The sequence below is a fragment of the Symsagittifera roscoffensis genome, chromosome 10, assembly GCF_963678635.1.
Source record: "Symsagittifera roscoffensis chromosome 10, txSymRosc1.1, whole genome shotgun sequence".
Classification (NCBI taxonomy): Eukaryota; Metazoa; Xenacoelomorpha; order Acoela; family Convolutidae; genus Symsagittifera; species Symsagittifera roscoffensis.
In genome coordinates this window covers 15,725,989-15,738,720 of record NC_087071.1, presented here as the reverse complement: position 1 = coordinate 15,738,720, position 12,732 = coordinate 15,725,989, and positions in this window count along the sequence as shown.

Sequence of the window (12,732 nt, the reverse complement as noted above, 5' to 3'; positions counted from 1 at the left end):
ATTTTCGAGTAGATAGTCAAGTTCTTTAACTTTTATGAAATTTTGGGAGGATAACTCAAAGTTGACGAATTTTTCAAAGCAAGTCTCTGGAAGTCTGATTCCAAGCAACAATTAATTACAAAAACAATTAATCAAAGAGCTTTTGATAGACATTTTTTAAAATAATGATTAGGTTTTTTTTCAAATATTAAACAGTTCACTTTTGGAAAGTACTGTATTCTGATTAGTTGACTTCCAACAAACAATTTTACTAAAAGAATACTCATATCTGATTGGTTGATTTTACCCAAGCAACAGTAAGTAAAAATTATTTCATTCTGATTTCCTTATGCAATCGCTCTATACTTTGTAAAACTACTTGAAATTGTTTTCAAATAATTTTAACGATTCAAAGTTAGTATAAATAATCGAATAGTTTTTGGGAAAAATTAAAGCTCCCAATTTTGTAGGTGCCATGTACTTTTATTTATTTTCGCTACAAGCTAAATCCTCCACTTTTTTCAGATGCCAGCACTCAACAGGAATAAGAAAAAGAAATGCGAGGACTGTGGTAAAGAGTACAGGAGGTCCGATGCGGATCCAAATCGCAAGAGTTGTGTGCGAGGAGTTATTTCTTCTCCGGAATGTAGTTATTGTACATACAACCAGCAAGAAATGAATTTCCATACGAGCGAGAAGCACGTAAAGTCAACCCCAAAGTCAGCAAAGTGTTTATCGTGTGAGAAAGAATTTCCAAGCTATTATTCACTTCAACAGCATCGCAAAAAGGATCACGGGTTGAAAGCGAGAAAAACGATTCTGTTGCTGATTTGAATAAAATCTTGGAGGACGAGGAGGATAGTGATCAGCTAAGAGATGAGTTGAATGCCTGTCAACACTTCTTGACAGATACCGAGATGGAAAATGGACGCCACAAAGTATTCAATTTTCATTTTTCAAAACTAGACCCTCATCTAGTTATAGAAAAACAGGATCAAGTCTTTGAAAAATTTGATTATGCAGCAAAAATCAACATTGCCTTGGGATTTGCGTTAAGTAATATAGAAACGGGCAAAAATCGTTACTTCTACGCTCATGAAAATAACACACTCTTTGAGAAGTCTATACCGCTTTGTACTCAAGCAGACTTGACGACTATACAGATCAAGGTGAATAAGCAAGATAACCTTGTAGTTTGTACACAAGAGAGACAAAATACGAAGTGTTGATTCAAGTTGATCACAAATGAGACCGATTTTGCCGCCCTACTGAAAAATAAACCTATGGGATGTCCAGATTCTCTGATTCCCGAAAAACTTCTGAGGAATTACCATGTTTTTTGTTTCGTTTCGGATCAAAACACAAAACAACCATACAAGGACACTTTGTGTTTGTTTCGAGCGATTGCAGTTAATTTACATGGAACAACTAATCTTGAAACATCCACTTCCAAGATCTTTAATGATTTTCTGGAAAAATCGGGTTGTGATCCGAAACAAGTTTGCGGAGTTTCGATGGATAATCTACCAATAGTTGAAGATGTAGTAGAGAAAAACATCTTTATCAACGCTATCGACATTGAAGACGGAGACTTCGTGGGAGAATTAGCTCGGAGAAGTATCGGTAAATAAGAGAATACAGTGAAACTTCTACGATTTAACAACCACATTTTTTACGTCAATAACATCGACAACTTCAAATTTTTCCGATGCCCAACTTGCGATACATTTTTCAGAATATCTCAAAATTTCAACGAGCATCTCCTTCGATGCAAAGATCGAATCAAAAACATTTACTCCAAAATTGTTTATACTCCGCCAGAGATGTTGTTTGAAATACTCGATGGGTTCAATATTGAATACATCAAAGAACAAAACTTATTCAAAAATGTCGCTATTTTTGACTTTGAATCAATTTGCATATCATCCGAAGAATTTAAGCCAATCAAAACAATAACTTGAATCGGGAAGCATGAACCCATATCAGTGTCAATTTCATACAATTTACTTGACAATCCCTCATTTTTGACTTTGTGGCAAACTTGGAGTTGTTAGCGGGAAAAAAATAAAACCGAAATGCGATCAAAGTTTCTGGAAATTGGAAATAACATCAAAAAGCGGCTACACACAACTTTCAGCATACTTAATGATCAAGCTAGTTTCAACAAGATTGAAGCAAAAGAGTACGAAGACGAATGTATCGAGGATTAGGGAGAAACAAACGCATCCACTCCCTTTCTCAGGACTCAAAAAATCAATTGATTGATTTGATGCAACATCTAGAGAGATACACCAATACTCTACCAGTATTTGGATTCAACAGTGGTCGGTATGATATAATTTTCCCTAAATTATTCCTCATTCCCTACTTTATCAACGAAAAAGAAATTGAACATTCAGTTATCAAGAAAGCAAACGACTTTGTTTTCTTCAAGTTTGGAGATGTTCAGATTCTGGACATTATGAAGTTTTTGGGTGGAGCTACTACTTTAGACTCTTTCTAAAAGCTTACAAAGCCAGTGAGATGAAATGATACTTTCCATAAGAGTGGTTTGATACTCCCAACAAGCTTGATGAACAACAACTACCCTCATATGATGACTTCTACAGCAAACTGAAGAATAGTAACCCTCTCGATGAAGAGATTGATGATTATCAAAAACTTCTTAACACTGGGATAACTGATGAGCAAGCCTTGAAAAAACTTGGCCTCAAAACCAAACCACCTACGGGATTGGAAAACTACAATTACCTAAATCTATCAGGGAACAGGAAAAGATGACAACAATTCGCAACTTTCTAAGGTGGTATAACAACAAGGATGTTGTTCCTACCCTTGATGCTATGCAGAAAATGATTGAATTTTATTATGACAAAAGGATATACATGTTAAAGCTCGGCTGCACACTACCGAATCTAGCCAATATCTGTCTAAACAAATCAACCGACTTTAAGTTTCACCCTTTCTTTTCGGGTGATAGTGACTTGCTTGAAAAAATACGGGAAGATATGACCGGTGGTCCCTCAATTGTTTTCACAAGGAACGCAGTAGCAAATGAAACCTTTGTTCGAAAATCAAGCAATTTGTGTAAATCAATCAGTGGTATTGATGCTAGTCAGCTCTATCCTTATTTTATGTGTCAGGATATGCCCACAGGTTTGTATACAAGATGGGACTACGATGAAGAAACACAAAAACACAAGGCAAGGCAAAATCGAGTTAGAACAATTGAAAATATGGCCATGTCAAATTTTCAAGCAACCAGACCTGAAAGTAAAATTGAGAGTTACTACCCTACAGGAAAACAGAAAAAAAATGGTTGCTTCAGTGTTGATGGTTATTGCAACCATTGTAAGACTGTCTTTGAAGCAATGGGTTGTTATTTCCATTTTGTCCTTGTCAAGAAGCTAGACCGAGCTTAACTGATGATGATATCAAACGCGGAAACAAGAAAAGGGAAATGGATGAGCTTCGAAAAGATTACTTTCGAGAAAAAGGATACTCTATAGAAGAAATGTGGGAGTGTAGCTGGTGGGATCAATTTAAAAACAATGTAGACGTGAAAAATCACGTTAGAACTCACTCTCCCTTCAAAATACCTCTTTCTGTCAGTTCACTAGTGCAAAACATTAGAAATGAAACAATGTTCGGCTACGTGCAATGTGATCTGGGTGTTTCAAATGAGCTAAAATCAAAATTTTCCAATTTCCCACTTGTTTTTAAAATTTAGATGTTACCAGAAACGATATTGGGGATTATATGAAGACATATGCGGAAGAAAACAATTTGCTAAAACAACCGCAAGGAATGTTGATAACGAGCTTCAATTTGACTAACGGAACACTAATCACACCACTTTTCAACTTTTTCTTGGATCTTGGACTACAGTGTACAAAAATTCATCGTTTTGTACAATAGACACCGCATAAAGTATTCAACAGTTTTGTTCAGTCTGTTGTTGATGCTAGGCGAGCCGGCGATGAAAATTCCTTATCTGGCGTAGTAGCTGGAACAATGAAATTTCTTAGAAATGGTTCTTACGGCTATCAAATGATGTACTTATCAAAACATACAATGACAAATTATCTTGGAGACGAAAAAACCCACAAAGCTATCAACAATCAATTCTTCAAGAGACTTAATATTGCAGCTAAAGACTTGTATGAAGTGGAACTTGTTGAGTCTACTATGGAGCATCGTGAACCACTTATAGTAGGATTCTTTATACTACAGTATGCCAAGTTGAGAATGTTGGAGCTGTATTATAACTTTTTCGATAAATTTGCGATGTCAACAAATTCGAAGAACTCGAAATGGATACAGATTCCCTCTATTTGGTTTTGGCAGAAGAAGATTTAGATGATTGTATCCTTCCCAGCAAGCGAGCAGAATGGACTGAAAAGCGAAGCAAGGACTGTCGAGACGACTTCAGAGCAGATGCAAAAAAAAACAACTTTTTTCCCCGTACTTGCTGTTCTAAACATAAGAAATATGACAAGAGAGAACCAGGATTGTTCAATGAGGGGTTCAGATGCACCGCAATGTTATGCCTGTGTAGTAAATCCTAATGCTGTTACGATAGTAAAAGTCAAAAGTATAAGTTAAACAGTAAAAGTTTGAACAAACGTGCATTAGAAGACTCTGGAGATGGACCGATGGCGAAGTATCGAAAAGTACTGGATGAGGCAGTGAATTTGAAGTCAACGAATAGAGGATTTAAAACGATTAACCATGCAGTCGCAACTTATGATTAAACTAAAAAATGACTGAGCTATTTTTACCCTAAACGGGAAGTTGAGTGTGATGCAAAACAAACTAAACCTCTAAATTTGTAAGAGATTGTGTAGCAAACTTGTTTACGATGCTGTGAATTAATACGTTTTCTCTGTAATTAATCTTTTTTTAAAAACTCTTTTTAAACGCTACGTTTGGGTTTACAGTATTTTGTTTTTTGATTAAGAAAACATTTAGAATCTGGAACATTGTCAAAATCGAGCTCCAAAAAAGTCGGGTGCCAAAGTTTTTTTGAAACCTACCATCTTACCATCTGAAACTTTACCGTCGTAAAATATTAGGAATCCTATCCTGATGAAATCTTAATTCCCTACAGTGAGTTTTTTTATATATAGGGAATTCTATACACTAAACATAAGAAACTCTGCCGACGAAAAAAACTTACCGTCTGAAATTTACCATCTGAAACCTTACCATCTGAAACCTGCTATCTTAATACATTCGGAAACCTATTCCCTATTTTAATACATTGGGAAATCTAAAGCCTATGTTAATACATAGGGTGCTGACCGGATACTCTATAGCCTATGTTAATATATGGAGGCCAGTACCAACACCCCCCCCCCCCCCCGGCTGAATTCATCCAACATATACTTCTCTGCGAAGATCGAAAACAATTGCACTGAGAGCATCGTTATGCAAAAACGCGCAAAGTTTATTTCACACTCTCGCAGGAGTAAGCTTTCAGCCAGGATCTGTTTTAATTTCGGGAAAGTTAATCCAGTTGCGCTGAAAGCCGACTGACAGTTTTTTCTATTTCAGGATGCAAACAATGTAATTCGTTCCAATAGTCTAATTAAAAACACTCATATTACTCTCAGCTCAGCTAACCCAAATTTTCTTAAGGCTAAAACATATTTATGTGTTTGCTTTTGGAAATTTAGCATAAAAAATTTACGGCACATTGTCCAGAAAAAACGAAATTACTTGCATGTGGCACTGCAGTTAAAAGTATCTCCAATAAGTGCGACAGGCACACCCACATACAAAATTCAGGCCAAACCGATCGCCTTTAATTAAAAAGGAGTTGACTTTTTTGGCCTTTCCGGCTCCTGCAAATTCATTAACGAGATTTGGCAGATGCATTGCTGCCTGTTCAATTGCCGAGATGTTGGAGCAGTACAAAGAGCGATTGTGTGTCAAATTGACGGTTGTGTGTCAAATTGAATCATTATTGAAAACTAAACAACTGACAGCATTTAGTACTGACGTTAAAGACCTTGCTTGTCCTAAAACAAGTCATTTTATTGCACGCGAGACCACAAGAATATTCAATGATTGTGCAATCAAAGCAAGAATGTTTCAATTTAAAAATTGAAACAATGGAACAGTTTTCCGCTCGGCCTCTCAAGAATAATTTGTCAATCTTGCAAAGACGCGACAACTGGACAACATCAATCAACCCTAATGAGATATGGGATGCGGCATGTGTATGGGAAACGAACACACTTGATAGATTTTGGCTGGTGTCTAGGGTATTTGAGGTGAAAAAAAAGGGAGGTTATTGCAAGATGGTGTTTGGTTACGACATTTAAAAGAAGCTTATTAAAATCACCTTCAATCACATCGACGGCAAACAATTAACAACCGTGGAATAAGATATATGTTTTCTTCCAGTGATAAACCAAAAAAATAAAGCTAAAATTTACAAAAAAAAATAGTTTTAAAAAAATTATTGAGATAACAACCCCTGAAGACGATATCTCAAATTTGAAACACAAGCCATACAAAAAATACAAAAACTAGAAACCCTTGACTTAATCACATTTGCAAAAACGTTTGGTGAACGGGCGAGCGGTGAGGTAAACATTAAGGCAACAATTTATTAGCAATCGATGTAATGATTATTACAGAATTCAATAGTTTAGAGACATATCTAAAGGGGTAGATGGTGATGTGCCAAAGGTCACACGGAAAACTTATCCAGCAAACTTAGAATTATGAGACAAACAAATCGGTATACATGACACGTAACTACAGTCATTTCAAAACAAATCGTTATACATGACAAAAGTACAACATTTTTGGTGAATAACGGGTATAAACTACCGTAATTAATGGGTGATTTCAGAGATGATGGCAGCTATAAAAAAAACGCACACTAAGGATAGGAAACGCGTACGGATTGGTTAATCTTTTGGTACCAGGAGTCAGAAGAGTGTATCATTTTTGAAAACTAAAACTTGAAATAATTACTTGACTGTTAGAGGGATTCTCGAAACAACCTGGGTTTGTAACCATGCAAGAATCAATTGGAAACATCGTACGTTTCGGTTTCGAAAGTCTTGGTATGGTTAAAATTGGTTAACGGGTTGTACAGGTTGTTGGGCAGAAAGCAACAAGCTCAACAAGCTCTTGCATTCTATATACGACAACAAACACAAGATGAAACGATTCACGACACACGACACAAAAGAGCATTTCTGATTGATGCAATACGACGAAAGATACAGAAACGAAAGTGCGGGACTGTGCAGATGAGAAGTCAAATGTGTTGATGATTGATTCATTGTGGCGGTAAACTCAAAAGTCAAAAGTGTAAAAAAAGCCAAGCAACCGCCATTGATTCTTTAACTCAGTTATATGCAATTTCTTGAATTACCTTTTTACTCTTAATCAAAATAGATAGAAAATCTCATCAAACGAGTAGAGGAAATCTGTCCAGTATCCATACTCAAAGTACCCAATAAATACTCAATAAAACTTTAGGAAAGAGGAATAACAAGTCAACAGCTTGGTACCAGAGGAGGCAAATAGGGCGTCAGTTACGCTTGCACTACGCGTGATTACTATTAGTACAGTCGGTCGTAACCATTCTACTAAGTTTTACCGTAGAGTTGACCATGAGTTCATAGACTGGAAAAAATTATATCATACCTGGAACAAATGAAAATCGTACCATAAACTTGGTCGAATTAACCAAGTCATACCTTTGAGCAAATTCATATTATTTCACGGGCACTGTCGAGCCATGCGTCAATATAGTGAAATTATACTTTGGGTCTGGCCAGGTCAGGTCTCGAGACGGCTGAAATGACTGCTTGCGGTTTTTCCAACCATATTTGAATTAACCATGCGTCCAACTTGATCAAATCAAATCTCGATAACTGTAGAATCACATTTAGAAAATGAGTGATGAATACCTCGAGACCAAAAAACTGTAAGATAAAGCGAACTTCGACCCAAAAATGTGATTTAATGTAGTCATGTTCCGATCACCGGAAGAATGAAAGAAAATTGTTTCCAGTGTTCTTTTTGTTATAATTTTTTCAATCGAGATCTCATAATAGGAAAAGATTTTATTTAAGAGCGAGTTGAGCGAAAAATTTATCTTAAGCGTTGAAAACTTACTTTTTTGCCTATGAAATTGAGGAAAAAGACTTAAGCAGCGCGACTTAAGAACAGACTTAAGCGGCATTGCTTAAGCAAAGACTGAGGGCGCAATTAAGAAAAGACGTAAGCGGCGCGCCTTAAGAAAAGACTGACAGCGCGACCTAAAAAAAGACTTAAGCGGCGCGACTTGTGAAAAGACTTAAGCGGCGCGACTTTAGAAAAGACTTTAGCGGCGCGACTTAAGAAAAGACTGATGGCGCGACTTAAGAAAAGAATTGAGCTGCCTGACTTAAGAAAAAAACTGACGGCTTGATTTAAAAAAAGACTGACGGCGCGACCTAAGAAAAGACTTAAGCGGCGCGACTTTAGAAAAGATTTTAGTGGCGCGACTTAAGAAAAGACTGACGGCGCGACTTAAGAAAAGACTTAAGCTGCCTGACTTAAGAAAAAAACTGACGGCTTGATTTAAAAAAAGACTGACGGCGCGACCTAAGAAAAGACTTAAGCGGCGCGACTTGTGAAAAGACTTAAGCGGCGCGACTTTATAAAGACTTTAGCGGCGCGACTTAAGAAAAGACTGACGGCGCGACTTAAGAAAAGACTTAAGCGGCGTGACTTTAGAAAAGACCTTAGCGGCGCGACTTAAAAAAAACTGACGGCGCGACTTGAGAAAAGACTTAAGCGGCGTGACTTAAGAGAAAAACTGACGGCTTGATTTAATAAAAGACTGACGGCGCGACCTGAGAAAAGACTTAAGCGGTGCTACTTGTGAAAAGACTTAAGCGGCGCGACTTTGTAAAAAATGTTAGCGGCGCGACTTTACAAAAGACTGACGGCGCGACTTAAGAAAAACTTAAGCGGCGTGACTTAAGAAAAAACTTAGGCGGCGCAATTTAAGAAAAGACTGACGGCGCGACTTAAGAAAAGACTGACGGTGCTACTAAAGAAAAGACTTAAGCGGCGTGACTTTAGAAAAAAACTGACGGCTTGATTTAATAAAAGACTGACGGCGCGATCTAAGAAAATACTTAAGCGGCGCGACTTGTGAAAAGACTTAAGCGGCGCGACTTTAGAAAAACTCTAGCGGCGCGACTTAAGAAAAGACTGACGGCGCGACTTAAGAAAATACTTAAGCTGCCTGACTTAAGAAAAAAAACTGACGGCTTGATTTAAAAAAAGACTGACGGCGCGACCTAAGAAAAGACTTAAGCGGCGCGACTTGTGAAAAAACTTAAGCGGCGCGACTTTATAAAGACTTTAGCGGCGCGACTTAAGAAAAAACTGACGGCACGACTTAAGAAAAGACTTAAGCGGCGTGACTTTAGAAAAGACCTTAGCGGCGCGACTTAAAAAAAACTGACGGCGCGACTTGAGAAAAGACTTAAGCGGCGTGACTTAAGAGAAAAACTGACGGCTTGATTTAATAAAAGACTGACGGCGCGACCTGAGAAAAGACTTAAGCGGTGCTACTTGTGAAAAGACTTAAGCGGCGCGACTTTGTAAAAAATGTTAGCGGCGCGACTTTACAAAAGACTGACGGCGCGACTTAAGAAAAACTTAAGCAGCGTGACTTAAGAAAAAACTTAGGCGGCACAATTTAAGAAAAGACTGACGGCGCGACTTAAGAAAAGACTGACGGTGCTACTTAAGAAAAGACTTAAGCGGCGTGACTTTAGAAAAAAACTGACGGCTTGATTTAATAAAAGACTGACGGCGCGATCTAAGAAAATACTTAAGCGGCGCGACTTGTGAAAAGACTTAAGCGGCGCGACTTTAGAAAAACTCTAGCGGCGCGACTTAAGAAAAGACTGACGGCGCGACTTAAGAAAATACTTAAGCTGCCTGACTTAAGAAAAAAAACTGACGGCTTAATAAAAAAAAGACTGACGGCGCGACCTAAGAAAAGACTTAAGCGGCGCGACTTGTGAAAAAACTTAAGCGGCGCGACTTTATAAAGACTTTAGCGGCGCGACTTAAGAAAAGACTGATGGCGCGACTTAAGAAAAGACTTAAGCGGCGTGACTTTAGAAAAGACCTTAGCGGCGCGACTTAAAAAAAAACTGACGGCGCGAATTGAGAAAAGACTTAAGCGGCGTGACTTAAGAGAAAAACTGACGAATTGATTTAATAAAAGACTGACGGCGCGACCTGAGAAAAGACTTAAGCGGTGCTACTTGTGAAAAGACTTAAGCGGCGCGACTTTGGAAACATTTTTAGCGGCGCGACTTTAGAAAAGACTGACGGCGCGACTTAAGAAAGACTTAAGCGGCGTGACTCAAGAAAAAACTTAAGCGGCGCAATTTAAGAAAAGACTGACGGCGCGACTTAAGAAAAGACTGACGGCGCTACTTAAGAAAAAGCTTAAGCGGCGTGACTTTAGAAAAAAAACTGACGGCTTGATTTAATAAAAGACTGACGGCGCGATCTAAGAAAAGACTTAAGCGGCGCGACTTGTGAAAAGACTTAAGCGGCGCGACTTTGAAAAAATTTTAGCGGCGCGACTTAAGAAAGGACTGACGGCGCGACTTAAGAAAGACTTAAGCGGCGTGACTTAAGAAAAAAACTTAAGCGGCACGATTTAAGAAAAGACTGACGGCGCGACTTAAGAAAAGACTGACGGCGCTACTTAAGAAAAGACTTAAGCGGCGTGACTTTAGAAAAGACCTTAGCGGCGCGACTTAAAAAAAAACTGACGGCGCGACTTGAGAAAAGAATTAAGCGGCGTGACTTAAGAGAAAAACTGACGCTTGATTTGATAAAAGACTGACGGTGCGACCTGAGAAAAGACTTAAGCGGTGCTACCTTATAAAGACTTTAGCGGCGCGACTTAAGAAAAGACTGACGGCGCGACTTAAGAAAAGACTTAAGCGGCGTGACTTTAGAAAAGACCTTAGCGGCGCGACTTAAAAAAATACTGACGGCGCGACTTGAGAAAAGACTTAAGCGGCGTGACTTAAGAGAAAAACTGACGGCTTGATTTAATAAAAGACTGACGGCGCGATCTGAGAAAAGACTTAAGCGGTGCTACTTGTGAAAAGACTTAAGCGGCGCGACTTTGGAAAAATTTTTGGCGGGGCGACTTAAGAAAAGACTGACGGCGCGACTTAAGAAAGACTCAAGCGGCGAGACTTAAGAAAAAACTTAAGCGGCGCGATTTAAGAAAAGACTGAAGGCGCGACTTAAGAAAAGACTGACGGCACTACTTAAGAAAAGACTTAAGCGGCGTGATTTTAGAAAAGACCTTAGCGGCGCGACTTAAAAAAACTGACGGCGCGAATTGAGAAAAGACTCAAGCGGCGTGACTTAAGAGAAAAACTGACGGCTTGATTTAATAAAAGACTGACGGTGCGACCTGAGAAAAGACTTAAGCGGTGCTACTTGTGAAAAGACTTAAGCGGCGCGACTTTGTAAAAAATGTTAGCGGCGCGACTTAAGAAAAGACTGACGGCGCGACTTAAGAAAAGACTTAAGCGGCGTGACTTTAGAAAAGACCATAGCGGCGCGGCTTAAAAAAAAATGACGGCGCGACTTGAGAAAAGACTTAAGCGGCGTGACTTAAGAGAAAAACTGACGGCTTGATTTAATAAAAGACTGACAGCGCGACCTGAGAAAAGACTTAAGCGGTGCTACTTGTGAAAAGACTTAAGCGGCGCAACTTTGGACGGCGCGACTTAAGAAAAGACTGACGGCGCGACTTAAGAAAGACTTAAGCGGCGTGACTTAAGAAAAAAACTTAAGCGGCGCGATTTAAGAAAAGACTGACGGCGCGACTTAAGAAAAGACTGACGGCGCTACTTAAGAAAAGACTTAAGCGGCGTGACTTTAGAAAAAAACTGACGGCTTGATTTAATAAAAGACTGACGGCGCGATCTCAGAAAAGACTTAAGCGGCGCGACTTGTGAAAAGACTTAAGTGGCGCGACCTTAGAAAAGACTTTAGCGGCGCGACTTAAGAAAAGACTGACGGCGCGACTTAAGAAAAGACTTATGCTGCCTGACTTCAGAAAAAAACTGACGGCTTTATTTAATAAAAGACTGACGGCGCGATCTCAGAAAAAACTTAAGCGGCGCGACTTGTGAAAAGACTTAAGCGGCGCGATTTTAGAAAAGACTTTAGCGGCGCGACTTAAGAAAAGACTGACGGCGCTACTTCAAAAGACTTAAGCGGCGTGACGTTAGAAAAAATTTTAGCGGCGCGACTTAAGAAAAGACTGACGGCGCTACTTCAAAAGACTTAAGCGGCGTGACGTTAGAAAAAATTTTAGCGGCTTGACTTAAGAAAAGAATGACGGCGCGACTTGAGAAAAGACTTAAGCGGCGTGACTTAAGAAAAAAACTGACGGCTTGATTTAATAAAAGACAGACGGCGCGACCTGAGAAAAGACTTACGCGGCGCTACTTGTGAAAAGACATAAGCGGCGCGACTTCAGAAATTTTTTTAGCGGCGCGACTTAAGAAAAAACTGACGGCGCGATTTAGGAAAACACTGACGGGGCGACTTAAGAAAAGATTGACGGCGCGACTTAAGAAAAGACTGACGGCGCGACTTAAGAAAAGACTTGAGCGTCGAGATTTAAGAAAAAAACTGACAGCTTGATTTAAAAAAAGACTGACGGCGACTACGAAA